This window comes from Ixodes scapularis, unplaced genomic scaffold (assembly GCF_016920785.2).
Source record: "Ixodes scapularis isolate PalLabHiFi unplaced genomic scaffold, ASM1692078v2 PGA_scaffold2__306_contigs__length_199485367, whole genome shotgun sequence".
NCBI lineage: Eukaryota > Metazoa > Arthropoda > Arachnida > Ixodida > Ixodidae > Ixodes > Ixodes scapularis.
Genome location: NW_024609857.1, coordinates 108,441,140 through 108,450,983, shown reverse-complemented (window position 1 = coordinate 108,450,983; position 9,844 = coordinate 108,441,140). Strand labels below are relative to the sequence as shown.

The following is a 9,844-nucleotide window of genomic DNA, read 5'->3' as shown; positions in this document are numbered from 1 at the left end:
AAGCACTAGGAGGGGAAGTTGTTTTATAAAACCCATTTTTCAAATGCTTCATAAACATTCCGAGCGACGGATGTGTTCATATTCTTTTTGTTTTTTTAATAGGGAACAGTTACTAAAAAATTTCAAAGTAACCAAAGCGACGCGCACTAAAATATAATTTACGCGTCTCATATTTTAAGTCAAAAGCTTTTGTTTCCGGTGTGCTGGCCTCGGAAACGAAAAATGCATTACAATCTTCAAGCAAAAAACAACCCTGCAGCTTATCATAACTAAAAGTGATGTACACCTACGCGAAGTTTTAGAAAAAAAAATTATGTAATGTCAAAATCGAGTTGGTCCTTGCGAGATAAGATCTACAGGAGAACCATTATGTGTTGACTTAGTTCTGTGATAACAATGTTCAATAACATATATTATTTTTCGAATAATTTAGATACACATTTAGTAAACCGGAATGTTAGTTTCTAGAGGTGTTGCAACACCCCCCCCCCCCCAAAACAAGCTGCAAAAACAAACAAAAATAACATATAGTGTGCCTTTTCTTCAGCCTTTGCGGCACTGTCACGACTGTCAAATTCATAACCTCTCATGGCATTGCAATTCTTTCCAATAGAATTACTTGAATATACTTATTCCACTTCTCAACTTATCTTATTTATGCAAATCACTACAATGAAACGATGGTATTCAGCAGGTATGTACTCCATAATATAGGTGGCAGCAAGAATAAAAAGGTAAAACTCGCAAGCATACGCTTCTGCCATCCAAAAAAGGGGTTTTCAATTAAGCTCGTTTTTATTGGTTTAGTTTCGTCCTCGTTAATCTATCTAGATTCTATGAATAAATCGTATCCCTCTCTGTTTTGAGTTAAGCTCTCTGGCTTCTGCTATGCTGCGTGAGATTTGATGGTCTCTAATATATCTTCAAGTATGGTAAAGTGAAGTAAAAAAATAATTGAAGAGTATTTTTGCTAGCCTGTGCTTCAAGATTATTGTTTTTGAATGTTTGATTGCGGGGAATAATAAATGATTATATTAGTTAGGTTCCGTTAGTTGCTCAAACTTTCGGCCCCATCAAATGAAATCAATGAAAGTGCCTGTGAACATTTACTGGCACGTAATGAGCGTTTTCGTCGTTATCATGTCTTATATGTGGGATGTATTTGCAAATGAATTATAATATTTTAGTTACCTTTAGCCCACAAAAGTTTACTAATTTAATTGTGGGATGCTCACGAGACTGCTTTTTCAATCTTGCTTTTTCTACATTTTCCTTCTTCTTTTTATCAGTTTAAATGTGACGTGCAAACCACTAATTCACAAACACCGCGGAACTTTAACAAATATGTCTCAAATAACCAAAACAAAAACTCGATTCATTAGAATATTTATCATTAGTGTATATTTGACCATAACACTAGCATGCCACCGGTCGTAACATACTCTGGGGGGGGGGGGGGGGGGGAGACAGTAAAGATGATAGGATCACGCGCAGAACGTATCGTGGAATCAGCTTCCTACATCCTACAGTGATGCGTTTGCTTGTAACCAATTAGTGTCCTATGAACCTACCCAACTTATCTTGATCAAATTTTATAATCCTGCTTTTTCCACCACTAATTCCAATATTATGGTATATTTCCGGCCTTAATAATTTATTCATTGAATTCACAAAACCACTTTGGGTGTCCTTAGACTATTTTACGTGATAATGCACAAACGGAACTACCCTAAAAAGCACACGTTGTCATAAACCACTAAATTATCAAGAAATAAATGAGTGACTGCCCGTTTTGAAGCTAGAAATACGATTAGGTGTCCTAAAGCTAGCTATGATCAAACATAGTAGTCATCGGTATAGACAATACAAATAATTATCCTAAATAATTACTGTGATCGAGCTCGAGTTCAAATCTTGCCATCTTTCGTCAGCTTTTAATATTTACCCAAAGCATTCCGAAGACCACTGGCCAAAATTATCATTCGCAATTTTTTTTTGCAGAAAGAAACATAAAAATGAACGGCCAAATTAAGGTTACTTCTGTGTTTCAAAGTCTATTTCCACACAACAAATAATAATAATAACATAAGAAAGACGCAAAGAGGGTTTGTTCAAACTACTCCCTGCTGTGTGGAGTTTTTATGACCTCAGAGCAAATTAGTTGCTCAATTAACAGTTGACTCTGGCACTTTTCTCGAGGCATTTCTTGTTTGGTAGTTCGAAAGAACTCAAGATTTTTAATAAGTATGCAAATTTCGGAATCACTAGAGCTATTTTTTTTAATAAAGCTATGACTAGCTCATCAATTGTAACAAAGACGTTAATAACCGTCTCAATCGTTCAGAAAACAAAACAGGCAGCAAACTTTTCAGGTGGGGCACTTGGCATATGAGACCGCTCGACTGTCTCAGAGCGCAGCCAACCGTGGGAATCGAACTTCAATGGCAATGGGATTTTTTTTTCTCAAAGTTAGCATTTTTTTATCCAAGATTCGAGCCCAAGCTTCCGCAGAATTTTGACACACACATACTTTTACTCATTACTTCATGTGATTATGATATCCTCATATCTAGCCACAGAAAAAATCTTGTTGCATTTATGCAAAAAATTCCGAGTGACGCAAACGATGTCACGGTCCTTCTGACCATGTATGTGAAGCACGGCCATGAATAAATATAATGGTTCTTTAAGTGAATTGTGAACGCCGAGATGGTATTTTCCCAGTTGAATGTTGTCAATAGGAAAATATCAAACAGTTGAGTGGCGCGCATTAGGGACCATACTCGTGCCTTTACAACGCTATAGAGTAAACCAAGGATTTGAATATGTATTGAGAATAAGGATGTTGCAAAAGAGAGTGACGCCAAATAAAAAAAATTATCTACTGTGTCATTACATTGCTAAAGTTTTATCTATAAACAAATTTTATTCGATAAATAAATAACTTACATTTATCAGAAAGTGGCAAATCATCACATCACATATATAGGCATTGTAAGTTGTGGAATATGTCAATTAAAATTTATATTCGAAAATACATGTCGGTACCAAGGAAATTGGGCATCTAGATGGAAAGGCTTCTAACATATATTTTGTCTTCTTCAATTGTTTGTTTGAATAAAGACTGATCAAAGGTTGTTTCCTGCACTTCAAATACGTCTCATGCCTTCCGGGAAAATATATGCATAAAAAAAAATAAGAAGGCAGAGCTATTTTGCTCACCCATTCTACAGCGATATTTTGTAAATTGCCTGCTCCATATTAAAATGATCTTGGTTTGATTTCCACCATGTCAGTTGTGAATTCCACCACCTGAATTGACTGCTTACCTACACGAGATACATTCACTACAAATGCGTACGGCCAAGGTACCGGATGAGCATTTGTTTTATAAGTAGCATTACGCAATCCGACAATTACGCTGCATGTGACTAAGACATCGCAAACACATATACAAAGTTTGAAATGGTATATCTGGTTAGAAAAATGAATGTTAGGCAGCATTCGCTTTGTTATGTTTTCCTGTTTCAATAAATTTTTAACATCTTAATTAACGACACCACTTGACCTTTAACGTTGTGGGATTCTACCTTTTGGGTGGTTACCACTTAGAAACACAGAGGTTCCATGGGTCCGGATAAAGACGTGTTTATTGACTGCAATGCCAGCACGCTTCGCTCTTAGACAATGAAAAGTCTGGGCGCTGGCTCAATTGCCAGTATCACCCGGTCGGTTTCCCGCGCTGCCGCATTAGGCAGATTCACGGGAAGTCGGAGGCCCACAAAGAAAAACCGAGCTCCGTAGAGCCAGGGCCTCCGCCGACGAGAGCCCCATGGCCCACCTTCGGGGCCAGCTTATGTAGCCTCGGAGAATGGACGCGCCCGGGGAGGCCACTAGCAGTCGCGTCCATTATAACTCTCAAGGGTGTGCCGAAGGCGCGTTCACCCAAATGGGCAAGGGAGAGCCGGCCCCTTCGGGGAATTCGGCCTCGTGGTTCCTTGTATCCGGGAGGCCGACGTCATTGGTGACGACGACTCCCACGGCCTGCTCGAAGCTAGGCCTGGATAGGGATAGAGGGAACCCAATGGTTCCCACACTCCCCCCTTCTCAAGGCTAAGGTAGGCCTAAAAATAAAATGGCCTACCGGCTCTCAAAAACAAAATAAAAAAAAAACGAAACGCTAGAGCGAGGGAGCATGCCGCGAAGAGAAACAAAGAAATAAAAAAAACGATCAGCGCGGTACATGCTGAAAACTCTAGGTCGCTGCTTGACAGTGGACCCCGGGTGCAGCCGAACTCTTCAGCCCACGCTTCGTGGCAGGCTTACCGGAGCAGCGTTGAAGGGTCCAAGTAGGGGCCTGGCCGGGGGCAGAAAGGAACGGCCCGGTCACTCCCCGATGAAATGTTCGCGGAACCGCGGAAAGTACGGCGGCTGGGCGTCTCTCCTTGGGGACACACCATGTGGCACGGGCACTGTCACCGGGTCCGTGACGCGGATGCGAGCTGCTTGCTGTCGGCACGGGTCCACAGCCCGGGTCCGCGACTGGATGCCACGTGTTGCTGGGCTGAGGACGAGTCCAGGCAGCGGGAGGATGGTTGCCGCCATCTTGGCCAGCAGCCGACGAGCCGGATCTGGACACGCAGGCCGGCGACGCTGCGGCGACGATGACGCTCCCTGGCGTCGATGCCACCTCGATGTGGCCCCATGAGTCAAGAAACGCCGGCCACTGGAATGCGGCCCGCCTTCTGCCGCCCTCTCCCGTTTCTTTCCCCAAGAAGGAAGCTTCGGAAATTCCGAGCAAGGTGGAGCCGTCCAACTGAGGACACTCGACCAATCCCTGGGTGCTCAAGGACCCAGAGATAAAAGGAGGCAGAGACAAAAGTGTCTTTTCTGCCGTGAGTCACGTGCCTCGCACTGGCTCGGCTCGCGAAGTTATTGTGAAAATAGTTCCACGACTCCGCTTAATGTGAACACGGATGTCCACATACCAAGCTGACTCGCGTCACCCCGGACAATAGATTTGTTGGTGACTGATCGACTAGGCAAAGTTCTGTGTAGCTGCTTTTGCTAACGATGCCTAATCGCTTCGATTTGCGGGCGCAATGAAGTGTCAAATGCACCACCCTGTCCTTTCTTGTGATATTGAAACGATGCAGGGCTGCAATCGGGCAGGCTCGCCAACATTGTTATTTTTCAAACATGTTAGCTTTTACCTTAGGCTAAAACACAAATGCCCGTTGCCAGGTATAGCACAGCGACCTAACTTCGAAAAGTCTTGGAGCCGCGTGCTGCCCTGGCCAACGCGCACAAAGGAGAGCACCGAATTCCCAGCCGCGCGGGACAGCCCCCTTGAACTGCAATGTTCGTAGAGGCCAAGCGCCGTAGCACGAGTTTATCCGCATCAGCAAGAACAGAAACCGATCCCAAATAAAAAAGAAAACCCCGTGCCAATAGCAATACCAGACTATTTACGGCACCGATCGGCAACAACACGAGTTGCTCGACCCGGCGAGTACGCTGCCCGGCTGCCAAAGCCCGTCTGCAACAATACGAGTTGCTTAGCGACGTTAGTGGCGAGCGTACCGCCCGGCGGACGCACCGCCCGACTCCGCAGAGTCCGCGAAAGTATTTACAAACTATTCACATATTTACACCCCGGATCGTTCTGCTGAGCGTCAAAAACTCATCGGTGCTACCGTCGATTCCCAACGAACAACTCGAGTGCCGTGGTTCACGATCTCGTCCAGTGACCGCATGGCGGTCACCTTAATCGGACACGCAATCATCTCGGGACGCTGTTCAACCTGTTGTACTGCCCGGTAGCACGATTGAACTGCTCCCGGACCCCGCGGCGTTTTCACATTTAACGTCGCTTTTACGGGGTTGCAACTTGATAGGTGGCCCTCAAAGGTTCCTAACGTTATTGTTGCGTGCGACGCTCACTGACTTTTGGCCGGAGTCGATCGCGGGTAAACGGAACATACTCAATTCTAGTAGCCGAAAACCATGCTCACGCCAGTCCTCTGTCCCTTGATAGCGGGAAGGAAAGACGGAGTAAAAAGGAAATCATTTTGACTCACTCAGTTTTCCCGGGGGGCCTTTGTTCCGGGGGTCGCTTGGTCAACCTGATGGCTACTGGTCCGTCGACGCGGCGACGAAGGGCACCATCGGCGGTCTCCGCAACCTCGCTAGACTGGGACCGGTGTTGCAGGCACAGCGTATTTTCTCGCTCCGAGATACGCTTTTAGCGCTTTTAGTTTGTGCGCTGACGGGGTGTCCACTCTGGGTGGGCCCCGCGAGCCGTCTCGAAGGCAAAAAGCTGCACTTGCTTCGTGTTGCGTCACCGTGCTTCGTTCGAGAACGGGGTTGACCTCGAAAAGCGCAGGTGCGCCTCCCCAGCGAAGTAGGCTGGCGTCGTCCCGAAAGGGAATGCCTCGGACGTATTCCGGGCGTTTAGTCACCTCCGTTTGGAAGCGAGCTCGGCTGAAAAGACACTGCATTGTGTCCGTGCGTGGCTGACGTGGCCACTAAGCCGTTGAGTGGCGTCGGGTGTCGGGCGTTCGCCTCTCCCTTTGTGCACCTGTTTGATCCTTGGCCGGAAATTGACCTGGTTCGCTATCTTAGCGAAAGGAGATGGATGCTGCTGTCTTTGCAGTCCACGGAAAGCCGCACGTTGGGGCGCCAATTGTGGGATTCTACCTTTTGGGTGGTTACCACTTAGAAACACAGAGGTTCCATGGGTCCGGATAAAGACGTGTTTATTGACTGCAATGCCAGCACGCTTCGCTCTTAGACAATGAAAAGTCTGGGCGCTGGCTCAATTGCCAGTATCACCCGGTCGGTTTCCCGCGCTGCCGCATTAGGCAGATTCACGGGAAGTCGGAGGCCCACAAAGAAAAACCGAGCTCCGTAGAGCCAGGGCCTCCGCCGACGAGAGCCCCATGGCCCACCTTCGGGGCCAGCTTATGTAGCCTCGGAGAATGGACGCGCCCGGGGAGGCCACTAGCAGTCGCGTCCATTATAACTCTCAAGGGTGTGCCGAAGGCGCGTTCACCCAAATGGGCAAGGGAGAGCCGGCCCCTTCGGGGAATTCGGCCTCGTGGTTCCTTGTATCCGGGAGGCCGACGTCATTGGTGACGACGACTCCCACGGCCTGCTCGAAGCTAGGCCTGGATAGGGATAGAGGGAACCCAATGGTTCCCACAACGTGAAGGCACTTCTGACATCATAAAAAACTGTTTTAGTAACCTCCTGATAGACGTCGGCCGTTCGAGTTGAGTCGCGACATGAAGTGGTAAAAATCAGCGGTTATCTGCATTTTACAGACTTCCTCCACCATGTCTTCCGCTACCAGAAAAAGCCTACTGCCCTGCAATGCATCAGGAAGGCTTGATTTACCTTCATCAAACATTCGAACTTAATTGCGCATGATTGCTTCTTTAATTTTGTTTACAATTTCTCCAATCCTGTTGATAAATATTTAACAGTATGTGGGGTAAGACACTCGTCGCAGTGAAAAATCTTATGACAGACCGGACTTCCGAGTCGGAGAGTGCTTCCATTGACTTAGATAGGAATAAAGCAATTCGCACTCTGTAAATATTATACGTTTCGTTAAATGACGATATATTTCGACTAGTACGTGTGCGAATAGAAGTGCGAATCAGACATTTACACGTTAATAGAAGAGTGACTAAATGCAGTTTGTAGGGTTCGGTGCTACTTCTGACCCGAAAGGACCAACGAGGCAGAAATCAAAACACACACCTTTACTTTATGCTTGCGGCGGGCGAACTCTGAGACCGAGCTTTTTGCGTGGCTAGCGCGCACGTTGCGCGCCGGGCGGCGAGCACGAGTTCTTTTGCGCGGTGATGGGCCGCAAAGCCCACAAACACCCCCTCCCCGCCCCCTCTCTGTCCTCCAACTCCGTGGCTGTGCTCTCTGGTTGGTGGTGCTAGAGGACGAGGGGGTTGTGACGACGCATAGACGGCAGGATGCGGTGCTTGGAGGCCGCCTCCGGATTGGTGATGCGGTTGTTGCAGTTGCCAATGAAGTCCTTGAAGGACAACTTGAAGTCTGGAAATTGAAAGGGCAGCTGCGCGTCATTCAGAAGCGCCTTGTTTTAGTACCCGAGCTGCATCTTGATAATGGAGAACTGTGCGGTTTTTCGGTGACGCGCTGCTCTCTGCTTGGCCAGGTGGTCCTCCATCTGCACCATGGCACAGCCGTTCTTGTTCTTCAGAAAAAAATATATTGGCGACGTTGCCGTACAGGCAGAGCAGCTTGAAAAGCTTCTCGGCGTTAATCTTGTTAGAGTTGAGGCCGTACACCATCAGCAGAGACCCTTAGTGTGGACACGCCACTTCAGGACGAGTGGCTACCCCCGGGGCCGTAGCTGGCAACGTCACACTCTGCTGAACCTTCGTAGCGGTCCTGGTGTCCGTTGGTAAGCGCCCCGTTGCCGTCGTCGTAGCCGCTGCGGGGGCTGCTGATATGGCTTTCTCAGGAACCGCCATGGTCGTAGATCCTGCGTCTGGCGGCGTAGCTAGGACCGGTAGAGGGTCCTCGGCCGCCGACTGCGTTGCCGTAGTTCCCGAAACGACGTGGCTCATCGAGGAGGTTGAGAGAACCTCCGGCAACGGCTGTGGCGGTAGCGCGACATGTCGAAGGTTCGAAAAGAACAAAAAAAAAAAAGAGTCAAGAGTTGTCTTTTTGAGAGGCTTCTACAAGGAAGCGTCGGTAACGTTTGGGGCGGCAATAGACTAGCTATATTTGCGAGCACATTATTGGTGTATATCGCAAAGAACTACGCGCACAATCTGTATGGTGCGGAAACACGTTCTCGCCAAAGGCTATTGCAGCGCGCATTTTCTTTGTCTTCGTCTTCGTCACCAACATCAAAAAGAGTCCTCGCGGAATTAAGTTTATTTTTAAGTATAACCCGGATAGCCATCACCCTCCACCTACGAGAAAAGTTCGTCATCCAATTTATAATACCGTTTAATGTTGGTGACATGAACAGGTCCAGTGAATCGTCCAGACTCACAATGAACGAGCGTGTGCGTGAGGCGTGAGGCCCTGTCTCGCACTGGATACGGACCACCCCACATGTCCGCCAGGGAAGCTGTGAAACCTCCGGAGGCGTCACTAAATGGGTGTGTCCGTCGGAGTATAAGGCCTCCAACAGCACGTCTCGGTGGCCACGATTGTACTGTTCAGCCTGCTGTAGCCGTGTGACGTCCAAGCTCTCCCGGGCATCACGAATGATGTCCCTGAGTCTGCGTCGTAGGCTTCCTGCAAACTGACCGTATGAACGAGCAGCGCCAGGGTTGTTGGTCGTACAAGTGTTTTCTAGCGGGAAAGTCAGCTCCTCTCTGAAATTAAGGCAAACTGGCGTAAAACCAGTAGACCGGTTAAGGGTTGTGCGCGTTGCGAACGCGAGTTCTGGGATCTTTGCGTCCCAGTCATGGTGACGTTCGGTCTCAGTTATTAATCGATATTAAGTTCCGGTTCACCCGCTCTGTGATGTTAGCTTGTGGGTGATAGGAAGACGTGCGCTTGAGTTGGATGCCCAATGCGACACATGAGTCTCGGAATACTTTGCTGGTAAAATAAGTAGCGTTGTCGCTAATCAATTTCGCCGGAAATCCGAAGCGTGTGAACGTCTCCATTAGACAAGACCAGATTTTCTTGGACGTCATCGGTCGCAATGCAAATAGCTGCACCCACTTGCTAAAGTGATCTATGACAACCAGGATGTGCTGGTTCCCACGCGGACTGCGTGGGAAAGGGTACATGACGTCGACAGCAACGCATTTTCACGGGGATCGACTCACGACTGGCT

At 47.7% G+C, this 9,844-nt stretch overlaps 1 pseudogene; it reads right to left on the bottom strand.

Annotated features, from left to right (window-relative positions):
* Nucleotides 1–7,930: 7,930 nt before the first annotated feature.
* LOC115317651 lies at nt 7,931–9,171 on the bottom strand (annotated as a pseudogene).
* Between the last annotated feature and the right edge of the window lie 673 nt (nt 9,172–9,844).